This window comes from Palaemon carinicauda, chromosome 28 (assembly GCF_036898095.1).
Source record: "Palaemon carinicauda isolate YSFRI2023 chromosome 28, ASM3689809v2, whole genome shotgun sequence".
Taxonomy (NCBI): Eukaryota; Metazoa; Arthropoda; class Malacostraca; order Decapoda; family Palaemonidae; genus Palaemon; species Palaemon carinicauda.
Genome location: NC_090752.1, coordinates 1,289,151 through 1,304,657, shown reverse-complemented (window position 1 = coordinate 1,304,657; position 15,507 = coordinate 1,289,151). Strand labels below are relative to the sequence as shown.

Sequence of the window (15,507 nt, the reverse complement as noted above, 5' to 3'; positions counted from 1 at the left end):
TAGTATTAGTATCATTTTCGAAGTGAGCGTAATTTTTTCAATAAGAAAAAAGTAGTTTTTTCCCTAAGTTAACATTGTAAAATAATACCAGGTATTATTTATAGTAAATTATTTAGTCTTAAATATTCTATTCTCGTTTTACAAAATATATCATAACAGGTTAAAACACCCCCCCCCCCCCAAATTTTTGACGTAGGTGGAAAATACGAAAGCGTCGTAATAGTTTAGTCAGTGTTAGAACACCCCTCGTTTTCTTTCTCCCTTAGCCAGTCCATTTTCTATAATGAATATCTGTTCTAATGGCCACTTACAGAGAGAGTTTGACATTGTTTCTTTTGTTTCCCAATTTATTAAAATAAAATGGAGGGTCCACAGATAATCCCCAATATAAGAGATCTACACAGGCCACGGACCATTACTAATTGCGTGTGATAAGTCTTATTCTCTTTGGTTATGTCGTCAGAGTTCCCATCTTAGGGGAACTACGAATTACTGGAATCCCCAGATTTACTGGAATCTCCAGGTAAATACTGGAATATCCAGGTAAATACTGGAATCCCCAGGTAAATACTGGAATCCCCTTGGAAATTACCGAAATCCCCTACAATATCACTGAAAACCCTTGGAAATCAATAAATGTGTTTTTATTAATTTACATTACTTTTTAGTAAATTAATTAAATAAAATTTGTATTTTAAAGCATTTTTATATATACCCTTTTAAAGACACAATATATAAAAGGGTACAGAACCTAACAAACCCATCTAACCTGACCAATAGTTCCCAGGTCACAACCCCTAGCCGGGGGCAACCGCCCGGACTCCCTTCCCAGGTCACAAACCTTCTCAGGTCACAACCCTAGCTAGGGGTAAGCCCCCGGACCCCCTTCCCAGGTCACAAACCTTCTCGGGTCGCAACCCTAGCCAGGGCAAGCCCCCGGACCTCCTTCCCAGGTCACAAACCTTCTCGGGTCGCAACCCTAGCCGGGGGCAAGAGCCTGGACTCCCTTCCCAGGTCACAAACCTTCTCGGGTCACAACGCCTAGCCGGGGGCAAGCCCCTGGACCCCCTTCCCAGGTCACAAACCTTCTCAGGTCACAACCCTAGCCAGGGGCAAGCCCCCGGACTCCCTTCCCAGGTCACAAACCTCCTCGGGTCACAACGCCTACCCGGAGGCAAGCCCGTGGACCCCCTTCCCAGGTCACAACCCCTAGCCAAGGTTCTACCTGCAAATATATAAAAAATATAAATGCTAAAAACATAAAAATAGCTATTTTAATAAAAACTTAATATTATTTATCAATTTCTAAGGGTTTGCAGTGATATTGTAGAGGATTTCGGTAATTTTCAAGGGGATTTCCAGTATTTACCTTAAAATTCCAGTGAATCCGGGAGATTCCAGTAATTCGAGGTAGGCCCTACCGCCATCTTAGGGCAATTTTTGGTGCGTTTAACGCTTTGCTAGGTTAACCTGTTCTCATATTTTCTTTTGGCCTTTGGTGCTTTGCTCTTAACTAAAAATATAATAGATAGCATATTGTAAGGACCATGAGGAATATTCCCTTGCAGTTAATTGATTTAACAGGTGAAGTAGTTTTCCATTTAGGCCTATTCTCTTATTTCCCCTGTAAATGTGATTAAGCCCCCAAAGACTTTGAAAGCCCCCATGACACTTGGTTTGTACTGTAGTAGCTCGCTACTTAATATCATTTTTAATCTCGCAGGTGAGTGCCAACTATCTGCCTATTCAAACCAGTGCTTAATTACTTAATTCAGCAAATTACCTGCACTTTGATCATTGGTTTTACTGAATAGTTGTATTGTAGAGTTTCTGTATTTTACAGCATTGGTGTCGAGTTTCACTGCTAAATATTTGCACCAAAAGAACGGCAAATGCCTGGCAACGTTTATTCCAGGATTTTTACTAGTTTTAAAAACTGGATTTATTGCCATGGAGTGATATTACGGTCACCAAGCCGTAAAAGATAACATAGTAGGGTACAATTACGGTCGCCTATGTATTACTGAAATACTACTGAGAACAGTCAATATTTTACGGAGAATTTCGCATTAAGATTACGGTTGTGTTTTTTTTTTTCTTTCGATAGATGCTTTAGTGATGTCTCGTCTGGGGGGGGGGGGGGCGTCGACGTCTGCTTCGTTTCCCAATTCCTGTATGTCGAAACTTTTCGAGCGACGAAAGTACCTCAACCTGTTGTTAGTCGAAATTATTAATTAGCCTGGTAAGATAGGTTCTCTCTTATTTCTGTTCTTCTCTAAATATGATAAAACCCGTATATGACCTTAATTTGAAGTAATTCATTGCTTAATAGCAATATAATTATATAAGTTGTATAATGCATTGACTCATTAAAAGGCTAAATACTTCGAAAACTATTCTAGATATTGACATCCCATTTTCTTCTGCCCATTATAAGATATAATTATAGTTATAAAGTCGAAAGGGAAATATTTTAAGTGTTTTAGAATTTAACATACTCGTTCTTTCATAGGGCCTCGTCAAAATAGTTTACGAAGATTACCTGTGTTTCTGTACAATCAAGGCTGTGTACAATACTGTAGTGTCACTTAAGCAGTTCCTGGAGTACCCAGTGGCAAGATTATTAAGAGTAGGCCTACACTCTCTTAATCCTGCCCAGCAGTTGGCCTGTTTAATTTCCATTTCGAAGGATGGGTGAATTTATGGATAATATGGGAACATTCAGCGCCAATATGCAACCGTAGGGCAATCCTGCACCATGCATCATAGTCACAGATTGGAGGTAAGAAGCATAAATCTAAAAAAACCAGGTAGTTTAAAGACCAATAGACCTATATCGTGTGAGATGTATTGACAACACTTAGGGAATTCTACCTTTCTGTCTAACTCTACTTTCGTATCACAAAATAAAGCTAGAATTTGTCATCAATAATGATCCTGCAAATGTGCTTAGAATATGAAGATATGGCCAAGATGGCTAATGGGATTATGGGACACGCACTAAGTCGGTTAACCTTCAACCTCCCCCTCCCCTTCACCTGTCTCCCCCCTCATTCTCCCCCACGCTTCTCCCTTAACTTCATTTCTCCTACTCGTTTCTCCCTTAACCTCATTTCTCCTACTCTTTTCTCCCTTAACTTCATTTCTTCTACCCGTTTCTCCCTTAACCTCATTTCTCCTACTTGTTTCTCCCTTACCTTAATTTCTCCTCCTCGTTTCTCCCCCACCTTAATTTCTCCTACTCGTTTCTCCCCCAACTTCACTGCTCCTCCTCGTTTCTCCCTCAACTTCACTGCTCCTCCTCATTTCTCCCCAACTTAACTTCCTCCTCATTTCTCCCCAACTTAACTTCTTCCTCACTCTCTCTCCCTCTTCTCCCCAACCTCACCCTCGTTTCTCTCCCAACCCTTACCCTCACTTTTCTCTCCAAATCCTTTCCCTCACTTGTTCCTCGCTTCTCCCCCATCCTCAATTCTTCCCCACCCTTGCTTTTCCCCCAACCAAGATGCCGCATGCCGGAGACTATCGAACAAATCGTATGATTGCATGCCAAATATAGTCGAAGGCCCTGGTTCACCATAGGGTTTCGCCCAAGCCCAGATTGCAATGTAATTTAATGTCAATATGCTTGTAATTGAATGATAGGGGTAATCAGGTTATTACGTAGAATATACTTGTGTATATTGAGGTAGATTGCGCGCCAAAGTAGCACCTTAGTTGCCTCATTGTTTCGAGGTGTGAAAATTGGGGACTTGATGGAGCATACGGATACTCGAAGTGTTTTGGGATTTATCTTAGGATTTTATTTTATTCTTGATTTTTTCAGTTTCTTTGGATAGCCTATTAACTCGTTAACTATAGCTAGGTGAATTATCTGCAAAAGTTTTTTTTTTTTTTTTTTTTTAGCTAATAATTGATAACTCGGATGAGTTGAATTTGGGTGAATTATCTGCAAAAGTTTTTTTTTTTTAACTAATAATTGATAACTCGGATGAGTTAAATTTGGTAAGAGTAATTTCAGTTTGATTTTATAGTAATATGATTAGTAATCAGGAATAGTGGTGTCTTATCCTGGTAATCAGGCACTGTGGCGAGTGATCTCGGGTTCAATGGTGGGGTTAAAAATGATGATTATAGAACTGTCATTGTATGGACACTCATAAGGTATCATCAAAACCTTTAAGGCCATTACGTACATTGACTATGGAATGGGTGTTAGAGAAAATATTCTATTTGGTTGAGTTAAGAAAAGACTAGATTTACTTTGAGTAACTATGGATTTACTAAATGTCTACATAATAATACAATGTAGTTGTTAACTTCTTAAAACTATCTGTTAAAAGTTCATTATGTACATTCACAAATCAATCCTTATTAGAGTGAAGAAAATATTTGAAGTTTTAATCAATCTTGTACCAATCAGTAAGTGTTTTATATAATTTTATTATAGCTATTTTTTATAAACCTTTAATGGTCTTCACTTGATGAGACATTAACTTTTCTTCCAATGTCTTTTAGTTTATTACAAAGTGATCATTTAGATCTAATGGATTTTGCAGTTAAAAAGTATACTATTTCACATAGTTGCCTACTTCCACCTTTTATTTCTTCTAAAACAGCGCGGGGTAAGAATGCTAGCTTTAGTTGTTATTAATGCCCTATATTATTATAAATTAGTGTGCTTATTTTTTCCTTTACACCATACCTTCTACTACTTGTGAGGAAGAGGATTACACAGTCTGATCTGTACTTCTCCCTTTACACAATACCTCTAACTACTGCCTGTGTGCCAGATATCTATCTCGCTTGTTCTGCACTTCTTCATTCACACTACGTCTTCTTCTATTGCCTGTGACACAGATGTTTACCTCGTCTGACCTGTACTTCTTAGTTTATATTATATGTTCTACTTACTATTACATGTGTGCAAGACTTAAGCCTTGCCAAATCCATAGTTATTCCTTTTCACTAAATTTTATTACTGCCTGCATGATAGATGGTTACCTTTCCTGGTCCACAATTCTTCCTTTACATTATACCTGCTACTATTACTGCTCGAGTGCCAGATGTTTACATTGCGTAATCTGTACTTCTTCCTTTACACTATACCCTCAGCTACTGCTTGGTTGTCAGATATCTACTAGCCTGATATGTACATCCTTTACACTACTTTCTACTGGATCTTGGGTGCCAGATATTTACATTTCGTAATCTGTACTTCTTCCTTCACACTAAACCTTCTACTGCTGCTTAAGTGCCAGATGTTTTTATTCCCAAATCTATAATTCTTTCTTTACACTATACCTTCTACTGCTACCTGCGTACCAGATGTTTGTATTACCTAAGCTGTACTTCTTTCTATACACTATACCTTCTACCGCAGCTTGGGTGCCAGATGTTTACAGTGCTTAATCTGAAGGCCTAAATCTTCCTTTATACTATACCTTCTACTACTACCACCTGTGTGCCAGATGTTTAAATTTCCCAATCCTTACACTATACCTTCTACTACTGCCTGTGTGCCAGGTGTTTAAATTTCCCAATCCTTACACTATACCTTCTATTACTGCCTGTGTGCCAGGTGTTTAAATTTCCCAATCCTTACACTATACCTTCTACTACTGCCTGTGTGCCAGGTGTTTAAATTTCCCAATCCTTACACTATACCTTCTACTACTGCCTGTGTGCCAGATGTTTAAATTTCCCAATCCTTACACTATACCTTCTATTACTGCCTGTGTGCCAGGTGTTTAAATTTCCCAATCCTTACACTATACCTTCTACTACTGCCTGTGTGCCAGATGTTTAAATTTCCCAATCCTTACACTATACCTTCTATTACTGCCTGTGTGCCAGATGTTTAAATTTCCCAATCCTTACACTATACCTTCTACTGCTGTCTGTGTGCCAGATGTTTAAATTTCCCAATCCTCACACTATACCTTCTACTGCTGCCTGTGTGCCAGATGTTTAAATTTCCCAATCCTTACACTACACCTTCTACTGCTGCCTGTGTGCCAGATGTTTAAATTTCCCAATCCTTACACTACACCTTCTACTGCTGCCTGTGTGCCAGATGTTTAAATTTCCCAATCCTTACACTATACCTTCTATTACTCCCTGTGTGCCAGGTGTTTAAATTTCCCAATCCTTACACTATACCTTCTATTACTCCCTGTGTGCCAGGTGTTTAAATTTCCCAATCCTTACACTATACCTTCTACTACTGCCTGTGTGCCAGATGTTTAAATTTCCCAATCCTTACACTATACCTTCTATTACTCCCTGTGTGCCAGGTGTTTAAATTTCCCAATCCTTACACTATACCTTCTACTACTGCCTGTGTGCCAGATGTTTAAATTTCCCAATCCTTACACTATACCTTCTATTACTGCCTGTGTGCCAGATGTTTAAATTTCCCAATCCTTACACTATACCTTCTACTGCTGTCTGTGTGCCAGATGTTTAAATTTCCCAATCCTTACACTATACCTTCTACTGCTGCCTGTGTGCCAGATGTTTAAATTTCCCAATCCTTACACTACACCTTCTACTGCTGCCTGTGTGCCAGATGTTTAAATTTCCCAATCCTTACACTACACCTTCTACTGCTGCCTGTGTGCCAGATGTTTAAATTTCCCATTCCTTACACTACACCTTCTACTGCTGCCTGTGTGCCAGATGTTTAAATTTCCCAATCCTTACACTACACCTTCTACTGCTGCCTGTGTGCCAGGTGTTTAAATTTCTCAATCCTTACACTATACCTTCTATTATTGCCTGTGTGCCAGATGTTTAAATTTCCCAATCCTTACACTATACATTCTGTTACTGCCTGTGTGCCAGGTGTTTAAATTTCCCAATCCTTACACTATACCTTCTGTTACTGCCTGTGTGCCAGATGTTTAAATTTCCCAATCCTTACACTATACCTTCTACTACTGCCTGTGTGCCAGATGTTTAAATTTCCCAATCCTTACACTATACCTTCTACTACTGCCTGTGTGCCAGATGTTTAAATTTCCCAATCCTTACACAATACCTTCTACTACTGCCTGTGTGCCAGATGTTTAAATTTCCCAATCCTTACACTATACCTTCTACTACTGCCTGTGTGCCAGATGTTTAAATTTCCCAATCCTTACACTATACCTTCTGTTACTGCCTGTGTGCCAGATGTTTAAATTTCCCAATCCTTACACTATACCTTCTGTTACTGCCTGTGTGCCAGATGTTTAAATTTCCCAATCCTTACACTATACCTTCTACTACTGCCTGTGTGCCAGATGTTTAAATTTCCCAATCCTTACACTATACCTTCTGTTACTGCCTGTGTGCCAGATGTTTAAATTTCCCAATCCTTACACTATACCTTCTGTTACTGCCTGTGTGCCAGATGTTTAAATTTCCCAATCCTTACACTATACCTTCTGTTACTGCCTGTGTGCCAGATGTTTAAATTTCCCAATCCTTACACTATACCTTCTGTTACTGCCTGTGTGCCAGATGTTTAAATTTCCCAATCCTTACACTATACCTTCTGTTACTGCCTGTGTGCCAGATGTTTAAATTTCCCAATCCTTACACTATACCTTCTACTACTGCCTGTGTGCCAGATGTTTAAATTTCCCAATCCTTACACTATACCTTCTACTACTGCCTGTGTGCCAGATGTTTAAATTTCCCAATCCTTACACTATACCTTCTACTACTGCCTGTGTGCCAGATGTTTAAATTTCCCAATCCTTACACTATACCTTCTGTTACTGCCTGTGTGCCAGATGTTTAAATTTCCCAATCCTTACACTATACCTTCTACTACTGCCTGTGTGCCAGATGTTTGAATTTCCCAATCCTTACACGATACCTAATATTACTGCCTGTGTGCCAGATGTTTAAATTTCCCAATCCTTACACTATACCTTCTACTGCTGCCTGTGTGCCAGATTTTTTAATTTCTCAATCCTTACCCTATACCTTCTATTACTGCCTGTGTGCAAGATGTTTAAATTTCCCAATCCTTACACTATACCTTCTACTGCTGCCTGTGTGCCAGATTTTTTAATTTCTCAATCCTTACCCTATACCTTCTATTACTGCCTGTGTGCAAGATGTTTAAATTTCCCAATCCTTACACTATACCTAATATTACTGCCTGTGTGCCAGATGTTTAAATTTCCCAATCCTTACACTATACCTTCTACTGCTGCCTGTGTGCCAGATTTTTTAATTTCTCAATCCTTACCCTATACCTTCTATTACTGCCTCTGTGCAAGATGTTTAAATTTCCCAATCCTTACACTATACCTTCTATTACTGCCTGTGTGCCAGATGTTTAAATTTCCCATTCCTTACACTATACCTTCTACTACTGCCTGTGTGCCAGATGTTTAAATTTCCCAATCCTTACACTATACCTTCTACTACTGCCTGTGTGCCAGATGTTTAAATTTCCCAATTCTTACACTATACCTTCTACTACTGCCTGTGTGCCAGATGTTTAAATTTCCCATTCCTTACACTATACCTTCTACTACTGCCTGTGTGCCAGATGTTTAAATTTCCCATTCCTTACACTATACCTTCTACTACTGCCTGTGTGCCAGGTGTTTAAATTTCCCAATCCTTACACTATATCTAATATTACTGCCTGTGTGCCAGATGTTTAAATTTCCCATTCCTTACACTATACCTTCTACTACTGCCTGTGTGCCAGATGTTTAAATTTCCCATTCCTTACACTATACCTTCTACTACTGCCTGTGTGCCAGATGTTTAAATTTCCCATTCCTTACACTATACCTTCTACTACTGCCTGTGTGCCAGGTGTTTAAATTTCCCAATCCTTACACTATACCTAATATTACTGCCTGTGTGCCAGATGTTTAAATTTCCCATTCCTTACACTATACCTTCTACTACTGCCTGTGTGCCAGATGTTTAAATTTCCCATTCCTTACACTATACCTTCTACTACTGCCTGTGTGCCAGATGTTTAAATTTCCCATTCCTTACACTATACCTTCTACTACTGCCTGTGTGCCAGGTGTTTAAATTTCCCAATCCTTACACTATACCTTCTACTACTGCCTGTGTGCCAGATGTTTAAATTTCCCATTCCTTACACTATACCTTCTACTACTGCCTGTGTGCCAGATGTTTAAATTTCCCATTCCTTACACTATACCTTCTACTACTGCCTGTGTGCCAGGTGTTTAAATTTCCCAATCCTTACACTATATCTAATATTACTGCCTGTGTGCCAGATGTTTAAATTTCCCATTCCTTACACTATACCTTCTACTACTGCCTGTGTGCCAGATTTTTTAATTTCTCAATCCTTACCCTATACCTTCTACTACTGCCTGTGTGCCAGATGTTTAGATTTCCCAATCCTTACACTACACCTTCTACTACTGCCTGTGTGCCAGGTGTTTAAATTTCCCATTCCTTACTCTATACCTTCTATTACTGCCTGTGTGCCAGATGTTTAAATTTCCCAATCCTTAAACTACACCTTCTACTACTGCCTGTGTGCCAGGTGTTTAAATTTCCCATTCCTTACTCTATACCTTCTATTACTGCCTGTGTGCCAGATGTTTAAATTTCCCAATCCTTACACTATACCTTCTACTACTGCCTGTGTGCCAGATGTTTAAATTTCCCAATCCTTACACTATATCTAATATTACTGCCTGTGTGCCAGATGTTTAAATTTCCCAATCCTTAAACTATACCTTCTACTACTGCCTGTGTGCCAGGTGTTTAAATTTCCCATTCCTTACTCTATACCTTCTATTACTGCCTGTGTGCCAGATGTTTAAATTTCCCAATCCTTAAACTATACCTTCTACTACTGCCTGTGTGCCAGGTGTTTAAATTTCCCATTCCTTACTCTATACCTTCTATTACTGCCTGTGTGCCAGATGTTTAAATTTCCCAATCCTTACCCTATACCTTCTACTGCTGCCTGTGTGCCAGATGTTTAAATTTCCCAATCCTTACACTACACCTTCTACTGCTGCCTCTGTGCCAGATGTTTAAATTTCCCAATCCTTACACTACACCTTCTACTGCTGCCTGTGTGCCAGATGTTTAAATTTCCCATTCCTTACACTACACCTTCTACTGCTGCCTGTGTGCCAGATGTTTAAATTTCCCAATCCTTACACTACACCTTCTACTGCTGCCTGTGTGCCAGATGTTTAAATTTCCCAATCCTTACACTACACCTTCTACTGCTGCCTGTGTGCCAGGTGTTTAAATTTCTTAATCCTTACACTATACCTTCTATTATTGCCTGTGTGCCAGATGTTTAAATTTCCCAATCCTTACACTATACATTCTGTTACTGCCTGTGTGCCAGGTGTTTAAATTTCCCAATCCTTACACTATACCTTCTGTTACTGCCTGTGTGCCAGATGTTTAAATTTCCCAATCCTTACACTATACCTTCTACTACTGCCTGTGTGCCAGATGTTTAAATTTCCCAATCCTTACACTATACCTTCTACTACTGCCTGTGTGCCAGATGTTTAAATTTCCCAATCCTTACACTATACCTTCTACTACTGCCTGTGTGCCAGATGTTTAAATTTCCCAATCCTTACACTATACCTTCTACTACTGCCTGTGTGCCAGATGTTTAAATTTCCCAATCCTTACACTTTACCTTCTGTTACTGCCTGTGTGCCAGATGTTTAAATTTCCCAATCCTTACACTATACCTTCTGTTACTGCCTGTGTGCCAGATGTTTAAATTTCCCAATCCTTACACTATACCTTCTACTACTGCCTGTGTGCCAGATGTTTAAATTTCCCAATCCTTACACTATACCTTCTGTTACTGCCTGTGTGCCAGATGTTTAAATTTCCCAATCCTTACACTATACCTTCTGTTACTGCCTGTGTGCCAGATGTTTAAATTTCCCAATCCTTACACTATACCTTCTGTTACTGCCTGTGTGCCAGATGTTTAAATTTCCCAATCCTTACACTATACCTTCTGTTACTGCCTGTGTGCCAGGTGTTTAAATTTCCCAATCCTTACACTATACCTTCTGTTACTGCCTGTGTGCCAGATGTTTAAATTTCCCAATCCTTACACTATACCTTCTACTACTGCCTGTGTGCCAGATGTTTAAATTTCCCAATCCTTACACTATACCTTCTACTACTGCCTGTGTGCCAGATGTTTAAATTTCCCAATCCTTACACTATACCTTCTACTACTGCCTGTGTGCCAGATGTTTAAATTTCCCAATCCTTACACTATACCTTCTGTTACTGCCTGTGTGCCAGATGTTTAAATTTCCCAATCCTTACACTATACCTTCTGTTACTGCCTGTGTGCCAGATGTTTAAATTTCCCAATCCTTACACTATACCTTCTACTACTGCCTGTGTGCCAGATGTTTGAATTTCCCAATCCTTACACGATACCTAATATTACTGCCTGTGTGCCAGATGTTTAAATTTCCCAATCCTTACACTATACCTTCTACTGCTGCCTGTGTGCCAGATTTTTTAATTTCTCAATCCTTACCCTATACCTTCTATTACTGCCTGTGTGCAAGATGTTTAAATTTCCCAATCCTTACACTATACCTTCTACTGCTGCCTGTGTGCCAGATTTTTTAATTTCTCAATCCTTACCCTATACCTTCTATTACTGCCTGTGTGCAAGATGTTTAAATTTCCCAATCCTTACACGATACCTAATATTACTGCCTGTGTGCCAGATGTTTAAATTTCCCAATCCTTACACTATACCTTCTACTGCTGCCTGTGTGCCAGATTTTTTAATTTCTCAATCCTTACCCTATACCTTCTATTACTGCCTGTGTGCAAGATGTTTAAATTTCCCAATCCTTACACTATACCTTCTATTACTGCCTGTGTGCCAGATGTTTAAATTTCCCATTCCTTACACTATACCTTCTACTACTGCCTGTGTGCCAGATGTTTAAATTTCCCAATCCTTACACTATACCTTCTACTACTGCCTGTGTGCCAGATGTTTAAATTTCCCAATTCTTACACTATACCTTCTACTACTGCCTGTGTGCCAGATGTTTAAATTTCCCATTCCTTACACTATACCTTCTACTACTGCCTGTGTGCCAGATGTTTAAATTTCCCATTCCTTACACTATACCTTCTACTACTGCCTGTGTGCCAGGTGTTTAAATTTCCCAATCCTTACACTATATCTAATATTACTGCCTGTGTGCCAGATGTTTAAATTTCCCATTCCTTACACTATACCTTCTACTACTGCCTGTGTGCCAGATGTTTAAATTTCCCATTCCTTACACTATACCTTCTACTACTGCCTGTGTGTCAGATGTTTAAATTTCCCATTCCTTACACTATACCTTCTACTACTGCCTGTGTGCCAGGTGTTTAAATTTCCCAATCCTTACACTATATCTAATATTACTGCCTGTGTGCCAGATGTTTAAATTTCCCATTCCTTACACTATACCTTCTACTACTGCCTGTGTGCCAGATGTTTAAATTTCCCATTCCTTACACTATACCTTCTACTACTGCCTGTGTGCCAGATGTTTAAATTTCCCATTCCTTACACTATACCTTCTACTACTGCCTGTGTGCCAGGTGTTTAAATTTCCCATTCCTTACACTATACCTTCTACTACTGCCTGTGTGCCAGATGTTTAAATTTCCCATTCCTTACACTATACCTTCTACTACTGCCTGTGTGCCAGATGTTTAAATTTCCCATTCCTTACACTATACCTTCTACTACTGCCTGTGTGCCAGGTGTTTAAATTTCCCAATCCTTACACTATATCTAATGTTACTGCCTGTGTGCCAGATGTTTAAATTTCCCATTCCTTACACTATACCTTCTACTACTGCCTGTGTGCCAGATTTTTTAATTTCTCAATCCTTACCCTATACCTTCTACTACTGCCTGTGTGCCAGATGTTTAGATTTCCCAATCCTTACCCTATACCTTCTACTACTGCCTGTGTGCCAGATGTTTAAATTTCCCAATCCTTACACTATATCTAATATTACTGCCTGTGTGCCAGATGTTTAAATTTCCCAATCCTTACACTACACCTTCTACTACTGCCTGTGTGCCAGGTGTTTAGATTTCCCAATCCTTACACTATACCTTCTACTACTGCCTGTGTGCCAGATGTTTAGATTTCCCAATCCTTACACTACACCTTCTACTACTGCCTGTGTGCCAGGTGTTTAAATTTCCCATTCCTTACACTATACCTTCTACTACTGCCTGTGTGCCAGATGTTTAGATTTCCCAATCCTTACACTACACCTTCTACTACTGCCTGTGTGCCAGGTGTTTAAATTTCCCATTCCTTACACTATACCTTCTACTACTGCCTGTGTGCCAGATGTTTAGATTTCCCAATCCTTACACTACACCTTCTACTACTGCCTGTGTGCCAGGTGTTTAAATTTCCCATTCCTTACTCTATACCTTCTATTACTGCCTGTGTGCCAGATGTTTAAATTTCCATATCCTTAAACTATACCTTCTACTACTGCCTGTGTGCCAGGTGTTTAAATTTCCCATTCCTTACTCTATACCTTCTATTACTGCCTGTGTGCCAGATGTTTAAATTTCCCAATCCTTACACTATACCTTCTACTACTGCCTGTGTGCCAGATGTTTAAATTTCCCAATCCTTACACTATATCTAATATTACTGCCTGTGTGCCAGATGTTTAAATTTCCCAATCCTTAAACTATACCTTCTACTACTGCCTGTGTGCCAGGTGTTTAAATTTCCCATTCCTTACTCTATACCTTCTATTACTGCCTGTGTGCCAGATGTTTAAATTTCCCAATCCTTAAACTATACCTTCTACTACTGCCTGTGTGCCAGGTGTTTAAATTTCCCAATCCTTACACTATATCTAATATTACTGCCTGTGTGCCAGATGTTTAAATTTCCCAATCCTTAAACTATACCTTCTACTACTGCCTGTGTGCCAGATGTTTAGATTTCCCAATCCTTACACTACACCTTCTACTACTGCCTGTGTGCCAGGTGTTTAAATTTCCCATTCCTTACACTATACCTTCTACTACTGCCTGTGTGCCAGATGTTCAGATTTCCCAATCCTTACACTACACCTTCTACTACTGCCTGTGTGCCAGGTGTTTAAATTTCCCATTCCTTACTCTATACCTTCTATTACTGCCTGTGTGCCAGATGTTTAAATTTCCCAATCCTTAAACTATACCTTCTACTACTGCCTGTGTGCCAGGTGTTTAAATTTCCCATTCCTTACTCTATACCTTCTACTACTGCCTGTGTGCCAGATGTTTAAATTTCCCAATCCTTAAACTATACCTTCTACTACTGCCTGTGTGCCAGATGTTTAAATTTCCCAATCCTTAAACTATACCTTCTACTACTGCCTGTGTGCCAGATGTTTAAATTTCCCAATCCTTACACTATACCTTCTACTACTGCCTGTGTGCCAGATGTTTAAATTTCCCATTCCTTACACTATGCCTTTTACTACTGCCTGTGTGCAAGATGTTTAAATTTCCCAATCCTTAAACTATACCTTCTACTACTGCCTGTGTGCCAGATGTTTAAATTTCCCATTCCTTACACTATACCTTCTACTACTGCCTGTGTGCCAGATGTTTAAATTTCCCATTCCTTACACTATACCTTCTACTACTGCCTGTGTGCCAGGTGTTTAAATTTCCCAATCCTTACACTATACCTTCTACTACTGCCTGTGTGCCAGGTGTTTAAATTTCCCAATCCTTACACTATACCTTCTACTACTGCCTGTGTGCCAGGTGTTTAAATTTCCCATTCATTACACTATACCTTCTGCTACTGCTTGAGTGCCAAATGTTTATATCGCCAAATCTGTATTTCTTCCTTTACAGTATATTTACTACAGCCTGAATGTTAGATGATAATCTCTCTTGATCCATACTTCATCCACTTTATCAACTGTGCATTTCCAGGTGGTTATGAAGCGACATAACCTTATTGGACTTGCACAGAATCTTTATGGGCATGATGCAGGTGATCTAGCAAAAAGTATTTCACTTCAACCACTGCTGTTTCAACCAAAATTAGTCGGATCCTCAGAGGAAATAACTGCTAAATTGAGGTGAGTCACTGTTATTGGATATATATATTCGTTAGGCCTTGAATAATTAAGGACCAGACTATAAAAACTCCCAGACTTCTTCAAGCATGTTAGCTATATTTGTATTTGCTTTATCTTTATTAGCTGTAGAACCGAAAATTTACTCTAAGCATTCTAAGTTATACATCTTATTTGAAATATAATTATATGCAAATCCTTCTGTATCTTTATGAATTGGTGAACATAGATAAAATAGTTACTGATATCCATAATGATACCTTGGAACAGTAATGTACAAAAGGGCCACAGAGCCCAAACTGACATGTTTAAAATCAATATATGCTACCTTGAGGCCCTTTTTCTAACGTCTAAAAATGACACTTC

The 15,507-nt window shown here is 39.2% G+C and overlaps 1 long non-coding RNA gene across 3 annotated transcripts in view; it reads left to right on the top strand.

The window, feature by feature from the left end:
- The first annotated feature begins 2,523 nt into the window (after positions 1 to 2,523).
- Positions 2,524 to 15,507, top strand: part of LOC137621423 (uncharacterized) — a 31,635-nt gene continuing 18,651 nt past the window's right edge. For 2 of the 3 annotated variants that reach the window (XR_011040214.1, XR_011040212.1), the window contains exon 1: positions 15,024 to 15,144. This is a non-coding gene — a long non-coding RNA (uncharacterized lncRNA). Of the gene's footprint in view, positions 2,783 to 15,023; positions 15,145 to 15,507 lie in introns of those variants that run through there. The other variant, XR_011040213.1, reaches the window with a different exon arrangement.